The sequence below is a fragment of the Mastomys coucha genome, unplaced genomic scaffold (assembly GCF_008632895.1).
Source record: "Mastomys coucha isolate ucsf_1 unplaced genomic scaffold, UCSF_Mcou_1 pScaffold4, whole genome shotgun sequence".
NCBI classification, from domain to species: domain Eukaryota; kingdom Metazoa; phylum Chordata; class Mammalia; order Rodentia; family Muridae; genus Mastomys; species Mastomys coucha.
In genome coordinates, this window is record NW_022196910.1 from 721,089 (window position 1) to 742,524 (window position 21,436).

The 21,436-nt window shown below is 47.9% G+C and overlaps 1 long non-coding RNA gene across 1 annotated transcript; it reads left to right on the forward strand.

Annotated features, from left to right (window-relative positions):
* Positions 1 to 1,667: 1,667 nt before the first annotated feature.
* On the forward strand, positions 1,668 to 18,754 carry LOC116075727. The gene is made up of 3 exons (XR_004112697.1): positions 1,668 to 1,770; positions 3,865 to 4,008; positions 18,539 to 18,754. It is a non-coding gene; the product is annotated as an uncharacterized LOC116075727 (long non-coding RNA).
* Positions 18,755 to 21,436: the final 2,682 nt, after the last annotated feature.

A 21,436-nucleotide genomic window follows, 5' to 3' on the forward strand; every position in this document is an offset into this window, starting at 1 on the left:
CCCGCTGCTGTGTTTCCCCCCACCCCTGCCCCATGCAGGTTGCCCGCTGCTGTGTTTCCCCCCACCCCTGCCCCATGCAGGTTGCCCGCTGAGTGCGTGCTGGCGTACGCTGGCGTGCTCACCGTCTAGTTCATGTTTACGAGCTGTAAATACCATTTTTATACTCCACGCGAGAGACCCTATGTGATTTGTACAACGGGCTTAATTTCTGCTACAATGAATTTCGTGAAATTTCAAACTTCAATTTTGGAGACGAGCAGAGAGGGAAGGCCGAGGGTGGAGAGGGAACGTGGGGTTAGAGTCCCCGTGCCTCCTGTTCCGTGTGCGAAGGAGAGCGAGCTTCTCAACGTCAAATCATCTCTCCTTGGTCTGGAAAAGAAAAACAAAAACCTAAAAGTTTATTTAATAAAAGTTTTACTTGTTAATAGGGATTATCTGTCACCTTGTTTTCCCGCCGTGGTGCGCTTCTTGTTTGGAACTGAGTAATATTCCAATGTGTGAATAAAGCATGTCTTTCTGAGGGCTGGAGAGATGGCTCAGTGGTAAGAGCACTGACTGCTCTTCCAGAGGTCTTCCAGTTCAATTCTCAGCAACCACATGGTGGCCCACAACCATCTGTAATGGGATCTGATGCCCTCTTCTGGAGTGTCTGAAGGCAGCTATAATGTACATAAAATAAATAATTCTTTTAAAAAAGGAAAAGAAAAAAAAACAACATGGTTTTCTGAGCTGGCATGGTAGCTGCACATCTTTAACCCCACAGGAGGCAGAGGCAGGTGTATCTCCTGAGTTTGAGGCCAGCTCTAGTCCACAGAGCAAAATCCACAAAAGGAAGGGCTACACAGAGAAGCCCTCTCTCCAAAACCAAAAACAAAATCATGTTTTTCCCCCTAAAATCTGCAAAATCAACGTGTCCCCCCAGCTAGCCTCCCCCCACCCGCCAGCTTCTCCAGCAGGCATCCGGGCACCCCTTTCTCCCACGCTCCCAAGAATGCCCTCTTCCTACCCGGAAGGCCAGGCTTGTTCTGTGTATAGGGTGGGGCTGCACAGGTGGTTCTCAGCAGTTACCCCTAGAAATGGAAGCAATCGGCAAAGACAACCCTCACCTGGGAGAGGCGGACCAGCCTACGAAACATCATGAGATCAGCTCTGAAAACAGAATAATAAAATAGAAGAGAGGAGACTACAGGAAAGAAAATAAGTAAGTTGTAAGGTAAATTTCAAAATGAAATTAAGACAAGTTCATTTCAAATGGAAATTAATTATTTTTAAAAGATAAACAGCCTACCTACAAAATGGTTCAGCAGGCTGAGGCAAGAGGATTACTTGAGCCAAGGACTTTCAGGCCAGCCTGGGCTACATAGAAGTGTGTTGACTTCCTAAGGCTCTTTGGAGAGTTAGTACTCAGCTTTCTGGATGCCCCTGACTATGACAAAATGCAGGAGATGATCTGTATATGAGAAGAACGGTTACTTGGTGGCAATGCCCCTGCGTCCTCAGGGCTTTGTTGCCTCCCAGCCATGAAGCAGCTCTGACATCATCAAGGTTTTGACATGAGCGCTGTGGACTCGAACTCTGGTCCTCATATTTTCACCAGGAGCCTCCTCCCCACCGGGTTCCTCTGGGGCTCTGGGGCTGCGCCTGCGCAGTCCATCACTCTCCCAACAGCCTCTACCCTCAGCCTGGTCAAAACCAGAGGGAGGGGTCACAGAGCCCTCACCCCCTCTTTCTGCAGCTAAGGAACCTGAGGCATGGGGTGTCTGGAGACGGGTAGGCCTGGACAGTGACCCCTCTCTCTGTCTCCCACCTCCCATCCCTGTCTCTTGCCCTCTTGACTCTGTATCTGGGGTAACTGGACAGAATGGGGGCAGAGGGAGACTACAAGATACCTAGGCAAATTACTGCTGCGGGTGTACAGTGCGGGGGGAGGCGACTGGAGGGTAAGGCTGCAGGAGAGGGAGGTCCGGGTGGCCGGGGAATGGAGAGGAGGGTCCAACCGCCAGAGATGGGTTGAAGCTGTGATGGTAGGCACATGGGGTAGGGCTGCGAGAGGGCTTGGCGGGGGAGTAGGGCTGCAGGTTGGGTAGGGCTGTTGGGGGTATTGACTGGGGCTGGGAAGGTGTGACTGTTGGAGATGGGTTGTGACTGGGGGTGTGACCGCCAGGGAAGGGAGATAAGACTGGAGGGGCTGCCAGTGGTAGAGGTGCACAACTATGGGGCGGGGCATAAGGGGGCAGTATGGCGGAAGGGATTGCAACTGGGGGAAGGTAGGGCTACAGTGGGGGTGGCTGTGGGGGTTGATACTGGAGGGGGTGCGATTGTGAGAGATGAGGCTGCTAGGGGGTGCAACTGCCAGGGGAAGGGGCATATGGCTGCGGGGCGGGGGGTGGGCAGGCAGTGTGCAGGTGCTGGGGATGAGGCTTGACCTTGTGAGGCTGAGTGGGAAAAGGTGAGGCTATGGGGCTGTTAGGGCAGGGGGCGGGGATGCTGGGGGAGGGCACAGATTCGAGGTGTGTGTGGCTGCTGGGGTATAGACAGCTACATTGGAGGGGGTGTATGGCTGCTGGTGGGGTGAAGCGGCTGCTGGGAGGGGGGCACCTGACTCTTCTTTTTGGTCACCAACCAGACCCAAGGGACACTGAAAAGCTCCGTGGCAAGCAATGGGCTGTCCATGGTTAGCACAACCCTGCTCCATGACTCGGTCAACAAACCTAAGGCAGAGAACTCACTCTGTGCCTGGTGCCCACCTGGGTGCCATGAAGTTGGACTATGTGACATTTGCCCTCTCTGAGACTCAGCTTTCTTGTCTGTAAAATGGGGGCAAAGAGGGAGAAACTTAAAGAAAATAAGAGTCAGTGTTCTATGGCAGAGGAGCCACGCAGCCCTGGGTCCCTGACTGAACTCTGAGCCTCCCCAGCCTGCCCTTTGGAGAAAGAATGGCAGGGCTGGGGGTTTTGAAGGATGCATAGGAGTCTTAAATGGTGAAAGGAAGGGGAATCCAGAGGAAGGGACAATCACCCAGCCCAGCATCCAAGCCCCCAAACATGTCCCCCTCACAGAAGAGTGGAGGCCAGTTCCAGCCAGCAGGCATCTTTTCTTCTGGGATGTTCTTCCTAGAGTCCACCTTTAGTCCTTCCTTTTGCTGGTGTAGATCCAAGCCATCAATGCTTCCAGCAGCAGAGCCCCTACCCTCTGTCTTGGGCACACATTTATGCTCCATAAATTCACAGTGATAATAAACTAAGGAGATGGAATCTGCCTCCTGCCCTCCTCTCCACCTTTGCTACTGGGAGAATGAACAAAAAATACAAAACAACAAGAACATTGATGTTTTTGGGTTTTGTTTGCTTTTTGGCATTTTTGTTTTGGGGGCAGAATTTCACTATGTAGCCCAGGCTAGCCCCAAACTCACCACAATCCTCCTGCCTCAGCCTCCTAAATGCTGACATGACAGACTTGTGTGGTCCCACCCCGGCCTAGTTCTTAGTTTCCTCATTTAAAAACAGATGCTCAGAGAGGCCAAGCCAGTCACCCACATTCACACAGCCTCAAGCTGTCTCCAGACTCAAGCGTAGACACCCCAGCCTTCCCTTCTCACCCGAGTTCCCTGGAGGTGGAAGAGCCCTTGCATCCTTGGTCTGAGTTCCTAGTATGCCCCCAGATTGGCAGGCAGGGACAGCCGCAGTGCTTCCGGGAGGGGCTGAGGGGGGGTGTCATTCACAAATCCTGGGCCGCTGTGATTGCAGCCGCCTCCTGGGCTGTGGGTGGCCTCTGTCCCCGCCCTCCAGCTCTCTAGCTCCCTGGCCTTGTCCCCCCTCCCCTTGTCCCGGGCACCCTCCTCCTCTGACTCACTGAGCTCCACAGGAGCAGAGCATTGGGACCTCCGGTGAGTCGGGGACATCTTGGCCCAACATGGAGGTCCCGGGGCCCCCGGTATCCGGGAAGCCAGGGGAGACGTCGGTCAAATGGCAGCTGTGCTACGACATGACTGCGAAGATGTGGTGGATGGTGAGTGCGCAGGGGCCCGCCACAGCAGGGTGGCTCAGGAGGGTGTGGGGACCCCTCTGCATGCTCACAAGTGGGGAGACCAAGGCAGATAGGGTGATGGGGCTACTTTCGTGTCTCCTACCTGGCAAAGTGGCTGAAGCCACTAGGCCTCATCCTGGGACCAGACAGACTCCCAACCTGAGCTGGGCACGCTCAGGGGCTCTGGGGATCCCCAGGGCCCCAAGCTGAAGGTTCGACTGTGTGACCCATTTGACCTCAGGCGTCTCTGTATCCAGGTTGGAAGTGCACCCACTTGGGGTGATGTTGACTTGCTGAAGGGAAATGGAGGGATTGTTTTCCTGTCGGTGGAGGTTGCCTAACGTAGGAATCCTTCTGGAAGCTTCTGTGGGAAGTGTTGAGGGTGGGGTACGAGAGAGGGCAGCCTCAGCCTCATGTCCTAGGCATCCAGTTGACCGAGAGCCATTTGGTTACTTGCTGCTGCTCTCCATGCAGTTCCGGGTCACACACTGCTCTGAGTCCTTGCACTGTGTCTCACCCTCTCTGGGTCACAGATTTGAGGAGGGGGGGTGAAGTCTGTGGCTGGGACTTGTGAGGTGTCTCGAATTCTGCTCCGAAGGTCCCAGGGACAATTGGGCCTTGACGTGGGGTGACACACCTGGTTGTGGATGGCGACCCCTAGTAGTGATTGATGTGTGACCCAGCCAGGGCAGCCAGGCAGTTTCCCTGAGAAATGCAGAGAATCTGCAGCGACAGGCGTCCCTGTGGAGCATTCCACAGCTCTGTCAGCATTTATTGAACACCTACTGTGTCCACGGTCTGTCCCCAGTTCTTTTGACTAGAACTCTGGGGGGGGGGTTAAATTAATGATGTATAATAGATGAAAAATAGAGTGGAGGAAGACAGGGGACCACGGGGTGTGTGTGTGTGTGTGTGTGTGCATGGAGCCAGGGTGGTGGAAGGCAGGGGACTACACAGGCGGGGAGCCAGGGTGGCCTCCTGAGGAGGAGAGATCTGAGCTAAGGTGAATGGATGGTGGAATTTGCCAGAGGGGTTACTAAAGTAACTGCAGAATTCCCAGCCAGAGTCCAACCAAAGGCCCTGGGGCACAGTGCAGTAATGGAGGAGAACCCCATGAGTAGGCAGAGGGAGGGAGGGACAGGGAAGGCTACAGGACAGTAGGGGCAGAGAGGGCTTGGGCTGTGACCCTGAGGGAGATGGGAGATGGAAGTGTTGGTCCAGCTGGGACTCACACTGGATCTCTTTGAAAGCCCTTTGGTTCTAAGGGAGGATGCACAGCTGGCAATGACGTGGCATATGGGGGATGTTCCAGTGGGGTGTTTTCAGGCCACCCGGATGTGACCCGGGTTCAAGAAGAAGCCCGGTCTGTAGGGTCTGCAGATAGTGGAAGAAATCCAGCCCTAGCTCCAAAAGAAAGAGTCGGGTGGATTTCTGCGAGCTTGAGGCTAGCCTGGTCTACAGAGACAGTTCTGGACAGCCTGAGCTACACAATGAGACCCTGTCTCAAAAAAAATTTTTTTTTTGGAGGTGGCTGGTGTGTAGGTAGTAAAGCATTTCCCCCAGCTTGTGCAAAAGCCCTGGAGTCACTGTAAGGAATAAAACAGGGACTGGAAAGATGGCTTCGTGGTTAAGAGCACTGACTGCTCTTCCAGAAGTCTTGAGTTCAATTCCCAGCAACCACATGGTGGCTCACAACCATCTGTAATGGGATCTAATGCACTCTTCTGGTGTGTGTCTGAAGACAGCTACATATAAATAAAAATATGTACTCACATAAATAAAAAAAATAAATCTTTAAAAATCGAAAACAAAAAAAGCAGACCTTTATGGTGAACTAGTGTGTATCCAGCCAGAGGAAGGGGATTCAGCACAGTGGCAATCATTCCTGTGTGTGCATTCCCTTGCATGCCTGTAGAGGCTGGGGAGGGGTCCTGTGAGACAGGGCCTCTGTTGCCTGGAACTTGCTGATTGGCCGTCCACACCTCCTGTCCCCACTACCCAACCTTACTGTGAGACTCATAGCTCTCATCTGGGCTGACCCAGGGTCTCTCCCTACTAACCACGCTTTAGACGCGGCGACAGAAGGCGGAGGCAGTGACAGACCACACTGTCCATGGTCCTAATGATTTGTTCAAGAACAATCACGGCGGACTCTCCCTGCCTCAGTTTCCTCATCCACTAGAGTGGGGGATGGGTGGGTGACGCGGTCTCTGTGAAGGGCTCTCCACGGGATGAGTCAGGAACTGTGTAACAGTCACAGAAACCAGGCAGGAGGGATTGTGGTTAAATTCCAGAAGGACGTCCACCACGGCCGCCTTGATTGGGCACCGATTATGTGTCCTGGAGCACCCGACAGATGAGTAGGGAGACAGAGTGGAGGAAGTCAGCTTTGGAAGAAGAGGCCCATGGGACAGAGGCTACAAAAGCCCCGGGGCAAAATGGAGCCTGGAGAAGGAGCTGGGAGGAGACGTGTGAGGCTGCAGCACACGCATCCTAGGGCAGAGGCCAGGGCTGGATGTTGTAGGGAGGACTGCAGGCTCAAGGAGCCATGGAGGACAGCAGACAGGTGGTGTTCCCTAGTTACCAAGTGGGTGCTTGCTGCCTTCCGCTGCTGCTCTGCGCCACCCACCACTCTTGCACCAAACTGGAGCGCAGGGTCCCTGGTCGCTGTCTCCCCAGCCCGCGCCCGCCAGGCCGCCGCCCACTCTGCCCACATCTGAGGCTCCGCGGAGCCGGACAGTCTGCTGCAAACCACGGAATGTTCCCCAGAGCGCCCGGCGGGATGTTGGGGGACAGAGGAAGGCGGGAGACCCAGTTGAAAGACAGAGCAGGGCCAAGCTGGGGGCATGGGGGCAGCGTCGGAACTGTTGACACCCACAGCTCCAGAGGCTGGGCACAGAGGATGCCAGCCCTCAACATGCAGAAAACATGGAAATGGAGCGGTGAAGGACAGTTCACTGTCCACGAGGAAAGAGCAGGAGATGGGGATTTGAACGCAGGCCTTTGGAGGACAGAAGAAGCTGGAAGTATTGACAAACCAGGGGGTAGAGACAAGTCATACACAGTCCAGCTAGTGTTTCTTTGCATGAGGCAAGAAGACAATTGTCTAATTTAGAAGGCGAGCAAACCTTTTAAGCCAACAGAGAACAACATATCATCTACCCAGTATCCACCCACCCATCCATGTGGCTAGGTGGGTGGATGGATGGATGGATGGGTGGGTGGATGGATGGATGGGTGGGTGGGTGGGTGGATGGATGGATGGGTGGTTGGGTGGGTGGGTAGATGGATGGATGGGTGGATGGATGGATGGGTGGATGGGTAGATGGATAGGTGAGTGGGTAGGTGGATGGATGGATGATGAATGGATGGATGGATGGATGGATGGATGGATGGATGGATGGATAGATGGGTAGATGGATGGGTACATGGGTGGATGGATGGGTGAATGGATGGGTGGTTGGGTGGATGGATGGGTGGGTAGATGGATGGGTGGGTGGATGGATGGATGGGTGGATGGATGGATGGGTGGATAGGTGGGTGGGTGGATGGATGGAAGGGTGGGTGGATGGATGGATGGATGGATGCTGGGTTGGTAATATGTTGGTCTCTGTTGGCTTATAGAGTTTTCTCACCTTGACATTTTCTTTTAGATGTTTCATGTAAAGAATGCCAACACTAGCTGGGTGGTGGTGGTGCACCCCTTTAATTCCAGTGTTTGGGAGGCAGAGACAGGCAGATCTTTGAATTCAAGGTCAACTTCATCCACATATCAAGTTCCAGGGTAGCCACGGTTACACAGAGTGATCCTGTCTTGGGGGGGGGGTGCAAAGCTTTTCAGGAAAAAGGAATCAGTTCAGTCTGTCCTTGTCAAGAGGCTACCAGACTTTGGAGTTCTGTCCCAGGCCCCACATGCTGGAAGAACAGAGGTATCCTATGACTTTCATGTAGCAGCAGCAGCAGTGACAGATGAATTTCACAATAGCAGCCACGTCCAGATTGCTCCTGTGTCTCTGCTTCTCACGCCATGGACTGTGTGGTGCAGGTCAGGGTGCGGCAAAGGCTCCACCTGATGCCAGGTCTACTTCTCCCAGCTCCCTCCTACTCCCTCTGCCTGCTGTGGGCACTCTCTGGGGTAACTGCCCCCCCGGGACTTGAGACCCACCACAGAGAAATCAGTGGAAAATTAAATGCTGTCTGTGTGCTCAGGAGCAGCCGCCCCAGCCCATCTCCTAATGACCCGTTCCTGGGATTGTTCCCAGCTGGCGCAGCTGGGGTTGGAGCTGCCCCCCCAATGCCACCCAATTTGAGGGGCACAGGCATTGCGTCTGTGGTGGAGGATGCAGGTGATGCAGCCTGTGGCCTCTGGGGAGTCAGAGGCAAGGATGTTCTCAGGGGTCTGAGGATAGACCCTCTGGGGCTCTGTGTGTAGGATTCTACCCCATAGCCTTTGCTCACATTGCCCCTACAGTCATGATGCCATGTGGCCTCCAAACTATGATCCCTGTGCATTGTATCCACTGAGGAATCAAATGTCTAAGCTGGGCTGTGGAGAGTCAGCTCCTTAGGGGACCCTTCCTGTCCCAAGCTTGGAGAAAAAAATATCTAGGTTGTTTATGAACTTATATCTGTCTTAGTGGGCAGAACACCATGTGATCATAGTGTCATCCCAGAGCCCAGGGGGTGGAGGCAGGTCATCCTTGGCTACATACTGACTTCCAAGCCAGCCTGGGCTACAAGACATTCACTGCCTGGCTTGGCACAGGTGGAGGCCACAGACTAAGGCTGAGCTCAGGATGCCCAAACCCTTTTAAATCAGAGTAAACAAAAAAATATCAACAGAAAAAAACAGAAGCTCCTAGGGTGTTGTATACATCACAAACCCCAGACATCAAAATGTGAAGCCAGGCAGTGATAGGAACTGAACTCAGGGCCTTTGTACACCACACAGTGCCAAGAGGTTAGATCTGTCCCACACCTTTCCGAGCCCCTGCAGCTGCATAGGAGCTGTTGTGTCTTACCCTGGGCAAAGGAGACTGCAGTCCATTCAAACTGGCAGCAATAGGTGCAACGCTGGATGCGAACAGTAGAGGGCAGAATAGGACTGCAAGTCGCCATAGCTGGCTGAGGATGCTGGGTAGGGTACGGGACACCAGGGGGAATAGCAGGTGTTTGCTGATGACCATAGGTGTCTGTAAGAGTCTGTAGGTGACTCTAGATGACTACAGGCGTCTAGGTCTGTAGGAGTTTACAGAAGTCCTGTAGTGACTGCTGGTGTGTCTGTGGGTGACTGTATGAGTCTATAGCTGTTGGTAGGTAATACAGCTTGTCTGTAGGTGTCTATAGAAGCCTATGGGTATCCCTGGGTACCTGTAGATGATCGCAGGTGACTGTAAGCAAAGGCGGGTGCCTGTAAATGGCTGTGGGTATCTATAGAAGTCAGTGTGTGGCTGTAGGTGTCTGAGTAATTGTCGGCACCTGTAGGTGACTGTAGATGACCATAGGTGATTGTGGGAGTCTGCAAATCTCTGTAAGAGTGTGTAAGTGACAGATGTTGTCTGTGGGTGTCTTTAAAAGTCTCTACATAGCCGGGCAGTGGTGGCGCACGCCTTTAATCCCAGCACTTGGGAGGCAGAGGCAGGCAGATTTCTGAGTTCAAGACCAACCTGGTCTACAGAGTGAGTTCCAGGACAGCCAGGGCTACACAGAGAAGTCTCAAAAAACAAACAAACAAAAATAAAAAACAAAACAAAACAAAAAAGTCTCTACATGTTTGTAGGTGACTATACACGTCTGTAGGCTTCTGTAGGACTCTAGTTATTTTAGGTATCTGTAGGTGACTGCAGGTAACCATGAGTGATTGTAGGAGTTTGTAGGTGACAGCAAGTATTTGTGGACGTCTGTAGGTATCTTTGGGCATCTATGTGTGTTTGTAGTTCTCTGTTGGAATCTATAAGTGTCTGTAGGCATCTCTGGTGTCTATAATATTTTACAGGAGTCTCTAGATGGCTGCTAGAATATGTAGGTGTCTGTAGGTGACTATATGGGTCTGGGGGTGCTTATAGAAATCTATAGTTACTGTAGAAATCTGCAGGTGTCTATGGGTGTCTGTAAAAGTTGGTAGGAGTCTATAAGTGTATGTAGGAGTCTGCTGGTTCTTTCTTTCTTTCTTTTTGTTTTTCGAGACAGTTTTTCTGTGTAGCCCTGGCTGTCCTGGAGCTCACTCTGTAGACCAGGCTGGCCTTGAACTCAGAAATCTGCCTGCCTCTACCTCCCAAGTGCTGGGATTAAAGGCGTGCGCCACCACCACCCTGCTAAGTCTGCTGATTTCTATGGGTGTGTCTATAAGTGTCTGTAGTTGTCTCTTGGTAACTGTAAGTAAGGGTAGGTAGTAGCGAGTGACTGTAGGTGATAGAGAGTGACTGTAGATATCTGTATGTCGCTGTAGGTGTATGTAGATGCCTGTAGGAGACCATGAATGGCATCAGGAGTTTGTAGGGCATGGCTGGTGTTTGTATGTGTCTCTGGGTCTATAGGTGTCTGTAGGAGTCTGTTGGTGGTTATAGATGGCAGTAGGAGCCTGGAGATATCTGCAGGATTTTGTCTATGTCTGTAGAAGTATTTGCAGATCTGAAGGTGTCGGGTTTTTGTAGGCGTTGCTGAGTGGCTTTTTCTTTGTTCGTTTAGGTGATCGCATGTGATTGAATGTGACTGAGTAACTGTCAGTGCCTGTATGAGTCTTTAAGTGACCATAAGTGTATGTAGGTGGGTGGCAGTAGGAGTCTGTAGGTATCTGAATGAGTCTGTTGACTACTGGTGCCTGTGGGTGTCTGTGAGTGACTGTAGGAGTCCATAGGAGTCTGTACCTTTCTTTAAGAGTATGTAGGAGTCTATAGGTGTCTGTCTGTACAGGTTGGTGAGAATCTGTAGGATTCTGTAGGTATCTGTAGAAGTTTGGGTGTCCTTAGATGTCTGTAGGAGTCTGTGTCTGTTTGCAGGTATATGAAGGAGTACGTGGATATCCGTAGGTGTATTTAGGAGTTTGTTGCTGGGCTGGAGAAATGGCTCAGTGGTTGAGAGCACTGACTGCTCTTCTGAAGGTCCTGAGTTCAAATCCCAGCAACCACATGGTGGCTCACAACCACCGTAATGAGATCTGATGTCCTCTTCTGGGTGTCTGAAGACAGCTACAGTGTACTTACATATAATAAATAAATAAATCTTTAAAAACAAAAAGGAGTTTGTTGCTGCCTGTAATTTCAGTAGGAGTTTGTAGAAGTGTTAAGGTGTCTTCAGGAGCCTGTGGATGTCTAGAGAAGTCTGTAGGAGTGCTGTAAAAGTCCTTAGCACTGGGCAGTGGTGGCGCACGCCTTTAATCCCAGCACTTGGGAGACAGAGGCAGGTGGATTTCTGAGTTTGAGGCCAGCCTGGTCTACAGGGTGAGTTCCAGGACAGCCATGGCTACACAGAGAAACCCAGTCTCAAAAAAAAAAAAAAAAAAAGATTGTGAGTGTCTGTAGGTGTCATTTGGTGTCTATAAAAGTCTGTGGGAGTCTGTAGATGACTGTAAAAGTCTTTAGGTATCTGGAGGAATTTGGAGGTATGTAGGAGACTATGGGTAACTCTAAATGTCTGTAGGTGTCTGTAGCTATCTGTAGGAGTGTATGGATATATGTAGGCATTTGTGATGTTTGTTGTTGTCTTTTGGAGTCCATAGGTGTCTGTAGGCATCTCTTGGTGTATGCAAAACTCTCTAGGTTACTCAGGAATCTGTAGGAGTTTGGGACATGTAGGCATCTACAAGTGTGTCTAGGTGTCTGTAGAAGTTTGTAAGCCTGTTGGTAACTATATGAGTCTGTGGGTTTCTGTAGGAATCTGTACATGTCTTTAGGAGGGTCTAGATGTCCCTAGGAGGATGTAGGTGACCATAGGAGTCTTTAGGAGTTTGTAGAAGTCTGTCTGTGTCTGTAGAAGTTTGTAGGTTTCTGTGGGATTTTGTGTCTGTGGGTGACCACTTAGATGACAAGTAAGTGACTGTACTTGTCTCGAGTTTGTAGGTGTCCTTTGGTGTATATAGTTATCTGCAGCCATCTGTACTTTTCTGATGGAGACTGTAGGCATCTGTAGGAATCTGTGTGACTCTGTAGGTGGCTATTGTAGTCTCTAGGTCTATAGTCGTCTGGAGGTGTGTTTAGGTATCTGTTGTTTCTGTAGGAGTCTCTAGGTGTTTATAGAAATCTTTTGGTGTCTGTAGGTGATTGTCAGGGTTTGTGGTATCTTAAGAATTATAGGTGTTTGCAGGAGTCTGTGGGTTTTTGTAAGAATCTTTAAGTGTCCATAAGAATTTGTGGGTGTCTATAAAAGTCTGTGGTATCTGTAGGTTTCTATAGGTGATCGCAGGTGACTGAGTGATTGTTAGTGACCATAGGTATCTGTTGGAGTCTATAGGTGTCTGGAGGTGTCTGTGTCACCTGTAGGTGACTGCGGCAGTCTGTAAGTATCTGTAGGCATCTGTATGTGACAGCTGGTATCTATGGGTATCTACAGGTGACTACAGGACTCTATAGATACTCGTAGGAGTCTGCAGGTGCCTCTATGTATCTGTAGGACTTTGTAAGCATCCGAAGGTAGTATGTAGGAATCTTTAGGCATTTACTGTAGGCATCTATGGGCATCTATAGGAGGCTGTAAGTGTATGTAGGTGACTATAACAGTCTCTGGGTGACTGTAGGTACCTGTAGAGGACTTTAGGTAACTAAGACTGACTGTAGGAGTCTGTAGGTATTTTTAAGAGTTTGTAGGTGACTGCTGGTGTCTGTGGATCTATACATGTCAATATATGTATGTGTGCATATATGTCAACGTGTTGTGATATCTGTAGGTATGTATAGGATATTGTCTGTGTCTAGACGGATTGTAGGTATCTGAAGGACTGTGTGTGTGTGTGAGAGAGAGAGAGAAAGAGAGTCAGAGACAGAGACAGAGTCTGTACTGTCTGTAGACATCTGTTGGATGATATAGATGTCTATAGGTGTCTGTAGTGACTATGGGAATCTGTGAGTTTATGAAAGAGTCTGTATGAGTTTATAGGTGTTTGTAGGTGTCTCTATCTTCCTGTAGAAATCTGATGGTGTCTGGGTTTCTGTAAGAGTCACTAGGTGGAGCTGGAGAGATGGCTCAGTGGTTAAGAGCACTGACTGCTTTTCCAGAGGTCCTGAGTTCAATCCCCAGCAACCACATGGTGGGATCTGATAGTGTGTCTGAAGATAGCTACAGTGTACTCACATACATAAGATAAATAAAATCTTTTAAAAAAAAAAAAGAGTCACTAGGTGTATGTGTCATTATATGTCTGAATAATTCTGCAGGTAACTCCAGGTATCTGTGGGTAACATAGTTACCTGTAAATGACTGTAAGTGACAACAGGTGTCTGTCAAAGTCTGTGAGACTTTGTATGTGACTGTTGGTGACCTGTGTTGTCTGTAGGAGACTATAAGTTTTTATAGATGACAGGTGACATCTGGGTGACTAAAAGTACATGTCAGTGACTCTAGTGACCATATGTCTATAGGTATCAGTAGGATCTGTAGTTGACTGACTACTGGTGTCAGTAGGTGTCTGTAGGTGATTGTAGGAGTCTATAGGTATCTGTAGGATTATGTACATGTTTATAGGAATCTGTACATGTCTGTAGATAACTGTGGAAGTCTCTGAATGTATGTAGGGTTCTGTAAGAATTTAAAGTTGTCTGTAGGTGACTATAGCTGTTTGTAGGAGTTTCTGTGTGTTTGTATGAGGCTATGGGTGGCTGTAGGAGTCTGTAGGGGAATTAGGTATCTGTAGGCATCTTTGGTACCCATAGGAACCTCTAGGTGTCTGTAGGAGTCTGTATGTGTTTGTAGGTCTAGGTAGGAGTTTTGCAAACATCTTAAGGTGTATATAGGGATCTGAAGGAATCTGTAGGTGTCTGTGGTATCTGAGGGAGTTTATAGAAGATTGTAGGTTTCTGTAGGAGACCATAGGTTTTTGTAGGCGTGTGTTGGAATCTGTAGATATCTGTAGTCATCTATGGGTGTGTATAAAAATTAGTAGGAGTCTGTAGGTGGCTGTAGGAGTCTATAGGTAACTGTAGGTTCCTCTAGGTGTCTGTAGGATTCTGTAGGTTTTCTTAGTGTCAGAGTATCTATAAGAGTTTGTACATGTCTTTATGTATCTTTGAGTGTTTATAGGGTTTTGTAGAAGGCTGTAGGTGACTGTAGTTGATTATAGGATTCTGTGGGTGTCTACTGGCATCTGCAGGTGTCTGTAGTTGTCTGTTGGAGTCTGTAAGTATCTGTATGTATCTCTGAGTATCTGTAAAATTCTGTAGGAATTTGCTAGTCTGTTGGTATGAGTTTTAGATGTCTCTAGGTATCTGTAGGAGTCTGTAGGTGACTATACAAGTCTGTAGATTTCTGTAGAAGTCTACAGTACTGTTAGAATTTATACTTGTCTGTAGGAGTCTGTGGTTCATTGAAGGTAAGGGTAGGTAATCACAGTGACCTGGGGTGACACTAAGTGACTCTAGGTATATGAAGGATACTGTAGGTTTTCCATGGATGACTGTAGGTACCTATAGCAGCCTGTAGGTGACTATGGGTGACTGTGGGAGTTTGTAGGTAATGGCTGTTTTCTTTTGGTGTCTGTAGGAGTCTTTAAGTGTCTGTAGGTGTCTTTAAGAATTCATAGGTGTCTGTAGTAGTCTAAAGGTGGCTGAAGGTAATTCTAGAGTCTGTAGGGGTCTGTAGAAGTCTTGGAGTGTCTGAAAGTGTCTGAGAGTGTTGGTAGGTGTCTGTAGGTGTCTGAGGGTGTCTGTAGGTGTTTATGGGATGACTGTAATTTTGAGTGACTGTAGGTGGCTGTTAGAGTCTATATGTGACTGTAGTTGTCTGTGAGTGACTGTAAGTATCTATAGGTGACTGTACTTGACTGTAGGTGACCACAGGCGACCCTAGGAATCTGTAAGTGTTTGTAAGTTTCTGATCATGATGGTTGGTGTCTGTGGGTGCCTATACATGACTTTGGTGCTTGTAGGCATGTGGAGGAGCACATATGTGTCTGTTATGTGTCTATAGGTGTCTTTAGAAATTTAGGCATCTGTAGGAGTCTGTAAGTATCTTCAAGTGACTGTAGGTGTCCATCAGTAACTATAGGAGTCTGAGTCTATAGGAATGTATAGTTGGGGTAGGAATCTGTGGCTGTCTGTGGGAAGCTATAGATGTCTGTAGGAAGCTATAGGCAAATGGAGATAACTGTAATTGTCTCTGGGAGAGTGGAGATACCTGTAGGTGACTATAGGCTTTAGGCATCTGTGGGAGTCTGTTCATGACTGCTGCTGTCTATGAGTGACTGTAGCTAAGTGGAGGTGCCTCTAGGTGACCATGGATGGGTAGCTGTAAGTATCTATAGGTATAAATAGGGTCTGTAGTTGACTAGGTATCTGTGGTGACTGTAGGAGTCTATAGGTGTCTGTAGCATTGTGTAGGCATCTATAGGAGTCTATGTATGTCTTATGTGACTATGAAAGTCTGTGAGTATATACAGGAATCTGTAGGAATTTACACTTGTCTGTAGGTGACTAAAGCTGTCCGTAGGTGTCTGTGGGTATCTGTAGGTGTCTGTCTGTGGGTATCTGCAGGTGTCTGTGGGTATCTGCAGGTGTCTGTGGGTATCCGCAGGTGTCTGTGGGTATCTGCAGGTGTCTGTGGGTATCTGCAGGTGTCTGTGGGTATCTGCAGGTGTCTGTGGGTATCTGCAAATATCTGTGGGTATCTGCAGGTGTCTGTGGGCATCTGTAGGTGTCTGTGGGTATCTGCAGGTATCTGTGGGTATCTGCAGGTGTCTGTGGGTATCTGCAGGTGTCTGTGGGCATCTGTAAGTGTCTGTGGCTGACTGAAGGTAATGGTAGGTGATCATGGATAATTGCAGGTGACCAGAAGTGATTGTAAGTGTCTTTACAGGTCTGTGGGTGACTGGAGATGTCTGTGTTTGACTGTAAGTACTTACAACTGGCTGTCAGTGACAAAGGGTGACTATAAGAGTTTGTAGATGATGGGTGGTGTCTGCTGGTGTCAGAAGGTAACTGTAGGAGTCCATAGGTGTTTGTAAAAGAATCTGTAGTTTTCTTTAAAAGTTGGCAGGTTTCTGTAGGAGTATATAGGTAGCTGTAAAAATCTGTAGGTGTGTTCAGGAGTCTGTAGGCACCTGTGCATGTCTGTGGGAATGTCTAGGTGTCTGCAGGATCATACAGGTCCTAGAGCATTCTCTAAGTGTTTGCAAGAGTCTGCATGTATCTGTGGGGGTCTGAGGCTATTTATGGGAAATTATTGGTGTCTGTAGGAATTTGTAGGTATCTGTGAAAATGTGCGGGTCTCTGTATGTATGAGTCTATATGTGTCTCAATATATCTGTGTGTCTGTTGTTTGTGAGTGACAGTAGATGTCTGTAGATCTCTGTAGGGATCTGTAGTCATCTGTGGGTGTCTGTAGTAGTCTTGCAATTTGTAGATATCTGTAGGCATCCCTTGGTGTCTGTAAAGGTCCATAGGAATCTGTAGTTGACTTTCCAAGTCTGTAGGTATGGGGAGGACTTTGGAGGTCTGTAGGACTCTGTAGGCACATCTAGATAACTGTACTTGTCTGTAGGTATCTGTAAGAGTGTGAGGTATATATACATATCCATAGGTATCTGTAGTTGAATTTTAGAGTCCGTAGGCATCTCTTTGTGTCTATAAAAGTCTCTAGGTGACTATAAGAATCTGTAGGTGTCTGTAGGTCTTTGGGACCTGTAGACTTCTGTAGGTGTCTCTGAGTGTCTCTAGGTGTCTGTTGGTAACTATACGAGTCTGTGGGTGTCTGTAGCAATCTGTACATGCCTGTAGGAGGCTGTGGATAACCATAGGAGAATGTAGGTGACTGTAGGAGTCTGTAGGTGTTTGTAGATCTCTGTGCCTGTAAAAGTTTGTGGGTGTTTGTGGAAATATATATCTGTGGATGGATTTAGGTACTTGTAGGTGACCACATATAACTGCAAAACATTGGGAGACTGTAGCCTGGCAGTGGTGATGCATGTCTTTAATCCCAGCACTTGGGAGGCAGAGGCAGGAGGATTTCTGAGTTCGAGGCCAGCCTGGTCTACAGAGTTAGTTCCAGGACAACCAGGGCTATACAGAGAAACTGTGTCTCGAAAAAACCAAAACCAAAACCAAAACTAAAAATAAAAAAAAAAAATTGAGAGACTGTAGGTTTATCTAAGGTCTGTAGGTGTTCTTAGGTGTCTGTAAGCACTTGTAGAAGTTTGTAAGTTTCTGCAGTGTCTAAAGGTGACTATAGGTGTCTGAGGTTGTCTCGAGGCATCTTTGCTTATCTGTAGCTTTCTAATGCAGTTGGTAGGTGGCTGTAGGAGTCTGTATGAATCCATAGGGGGCTGTAGCAGTCTCAAGGTCTCTAGGTCTATAGTTGTCTGTAGGTATCTGTTGTTTCTGTAGAAGTCTCTAGGTGTATGTACTGGACTGTACGGTCCTGTAGGAGTCATTAGGTGTTTATAGGAGTCTGTTGGTGTCCATATGTGATTATCAGAATCTGTGAGTATCTTAGGCATCTTTAGGTGTGTGCAGAAGTCTGCAGGTACCTGTAAGAATCTTTACGTGTATATAGGAGTTTATTGGTGTCTATAAGAATCTGTGAATGTCTTTTGGTTTCTATTGATGTCTATGGGTGACTATAGGTAAGTGTAGGTGATCACAGGTGACTGTAGGTGACTGTAAATGACTGTAGCTGTCTGTTGGAGTCTATAGATGACTGTCGATATCTGTGGGTACCTGTAGGTGACTGTAGATGACCCCTGGTGACTGTAGCAGTCTGCAAGTATCTGTAGGTATCTGTATGCGATGGCTGGTGTCTATAGGTGTCTGCAGGAGTCTATAGATGTCTGTAGGAGTCTGTATGTGTCAGTGATATTTGTATGCGTGTGTGCTGTTTTAGATTTTTCAAAACCTACTTTTAATGATGTTTCTTAAATGCTTTAACCTCTCTTCTAGCCCACCACCCACCAGGGGTAGAGGAAAAGAAAGGTTATTATGATATGGGGTATGGGGGAAGTGGACCTGTTTAGAAATGGTTCTTTGGAGCAAATCCCATCTGTGCTGTCAGGAAATCAGCAGTTCAGTTTACAGGTCAGGAGCAGCAGCTCAATCCACTTGCAGACCCTTTATAGATATCCCAGCAGTCCAGCTCAGTAGTGTTGGGATAGCAGCAGCGGTGGCACGACAGGAACATCCAGGCCTCAGGCAGCAGAGAGATTAGGACTACCAAGAACACCAGGAGTTCGTGGCTGTGCCTCTCTCAATGAAGTGAAGATCAGCAAAAACAGGAGACAAAGAAGCATTGCAGAGCTAGTTCCACAAGCAAGCACCTCTCACAGTCCACTGAGTCCTATTTGTACTCCCTCCAAACATCTATGTGTCCTCCACAGGTCTTGCCTTAGCATGTGAGTCTGTCTTAGCAAAACTCCACACGAGTCTATATCAACTGACAATTTCCTGCCAATCAGCCTGAGTCTGCCGAAGAGGCAAGAAGCCACCAGCGCACCACCAGAAGTTTTTTGGTTCATTTCTCTTATGGAGTCTCAACAAATGGAGCCCAACTACTCAATGTAAGGCACTAATAAATACATGCATGCTGTTAGTGAAGAATCCTTCATCACGTGTTCTTTCACATGCTTGCTTTAGCAGAGCATCCTTTCTCCTGTGTATGTTTCAGTGAAACTTTTTTTTCGAGTCTGTCTTAGTGAAACATCCATTCACTCATATCTACTTTGAAGTAGAAAACATTCCTTCACATGTTTGCCTGAGCAAAAAACCATCCAATACAACTGACTTTCCACTTCTTGTGTATATAAGATATTGTCTGTGTCTGGAGAAATTGTAGGTACCTGAAGGAGTGTATGGGTATCTGTACAAGTTTTTAGGTGTCTTTAGTCATCTGTGGGTGTCTATATGAATGTGTACATTTGTTCATTGTCTATAGGTATTTGTACATTTCTGTAGAATTCTGCTAGTGTCTACAAGTTTACACAGACATCTCTAGGTATATGTATATGTCTGGAGGGTTAGGTAGGTTTTTGTAGGAGTCTGTGAAGGTTACTATAGGAGCCTCTAGGTGTCTGTAGGATTCTATAGGTGTCTGCAGGAGTCTATGTGTGTCTGTAGAAATCTGTATTTCTGTAGGAATTATGGGTATCTGTAGGTATCTAGAGGTGACTACAGGAGTCTGTAGGAATCTACAATTGTCTGGTGGAATCTATACTTTTCACAGGACTACACCTTTCTGTAGGAGTGAATCTGTAGGTGTCTGTAACAGTCTATGGGGTGTCAGTAGGAGTCTGAAGGTGTCTGTAGATGTCTGTGTTTGTGACTATAGGTAATTACAGGTAATTTCAGGTGACCGTAAGTGACCATGAGTAATTGTAGGTGTCTGTAGGTGTCTGCAGTAGTCTATGGGGGTCTCTAGGGATCTGTGCGTATATGTACATGATGGTAGGTATCTGTAATACTCTGTGAGTGTCTGTAGAATTCTGTCAGTGTAGGTAGATGTCTGTAAGTGACTATCAAAGTCTGTGGGTGTCCAGGGATCTATAGTTGTCTGTAAGTGACTACTGTTTTCTGTAGAAGTCTATTGGTGTCAATAGGAGTCTGAAAGAATCTGTAGGTGACTGTAGATGTCTGGAGGCAATTTATGAACCTATATTTGTGTGGGTGACTGTAGGAGTTTGTAGGTGTCTGTGGGATTTTTTTAGGTGTCTGTAAGCATCTATAGCAGTCTGTAGGTGACTGGTATCTGTGGGTGTCTACAGGACAGTAAAGTCTGGGTTTTGTGGGAGTTTATGACTGTAGGTGTCTGTGGGTGACTAAATTACTACGGGTGGTTGTAGGTGACTCTGGGCAACTCTAAGTGACTGTAGGTGTCTGTAGGACTCTCTAGAGGTCTGTAGAAATCTGTATGTGTGTTTCAGAGTCTACAGGTGTCTGTAGATGACTTTGTGAGTCTGTGTCTGTAGGGATTTATAGTTACTATAGCAATCGTCTGTGGGTGTCTGAATGAGGGTATAGGTGTTAAGATGTGGGTGTGGGTGCCTGTAGGAATCTTTAGATGTCTGTAGGAGTCTGTGGGCATCTGTATGTTACAAGTGTATATATGTATTTGTAGGGGTCTGTAGATTTCTATAGGAGTTTGTAGTAGTTTGTAAGTTTCTGTAGGAATCTGTATGTGTCTGTAGAGATTTGTATATGACTGATGGTGTCTGTGGGTGACAGTATATATCTGTAGGTGACTGTGAGTGATTTTAGGTGACTGTAGGGGCTTCATGTGAGTGTTTAATTCACATGCATAGTTTTTACTGGGATTAACTTTTTCTGCAATTCTAAGCATAAATCTGGGTTCTCCCTCATATTAGATGTGAGCTCCACCATGATTCCAGCCACTGGAGGACTCTAAGCAGGGGCTCCACCCCTGGCCAGGCCCCCAGCCCCTCACTGGAGGACCCTAGGCAGGGGCTCCACCCCTGGCCAGGCCCCCAGCCCCTCACTGAGGGAGTCTAAGTCAGGGTTTATTCCTGAATTATGCCTCCAATTCTTTTCCTTTTTCCAGGCTAGTCTAGAATTGGTAATTATCCTTCCTCAACCTCCCAAGTAACTAAGATGACAGTCATTTCTGAAGCCTGCTTGTTGCCTGTAAGCTGAGATGGCCAGGAGCAGTGGGAGATGGCTCCATGGCTTAGAGCACTTGTTCTTCCAAAGGATCTTTGTGTTTGATTCCCAGAATCCACATGATGGCTCACCATCATCTTTAACCCCAGTTCCAAGGTATCTAACACCCTCTCCTGGCATCTGCATGCATGTAGTACAAACATGCCTGTAGGGAAAACATTCATACGCATTTAATAGTATTGAGGGGGATTTTCTTTTCTTTTCTTTTTCTCTTTTCTAAAATATAGAGATCGGCCATGGCCACGTGGAGAGAGTGGGGAGGGAAGGGAATGAGGAAGGGGAGAACCCAAGAGGGCAAGAGAGAAGCAAGAGGGCAAGAGAGAAGCAAGCAGGAAGTAAGAGTAAGAGGTGAGGGGGATTTTCAAGACAGGGTTTCTCTCTATAGCCCCAGGTGTCCTAAAATTCACTCTATAGACCAAGCTGGCCTTGAACTCAGAGATTTTCCTGCCTCTGCCTGCTGAGTTCTGGGATTAAAGGCATGGTCCACTACCACCAGGCAACATTTTTAAAGGGAAAGATAGTTGTAGGCCAAATGCTCTCCATGACAATCATACATGGGCTCTTGCTGAGAGAAGGCATCTATAAATGGAACCAATGGGTGTGGC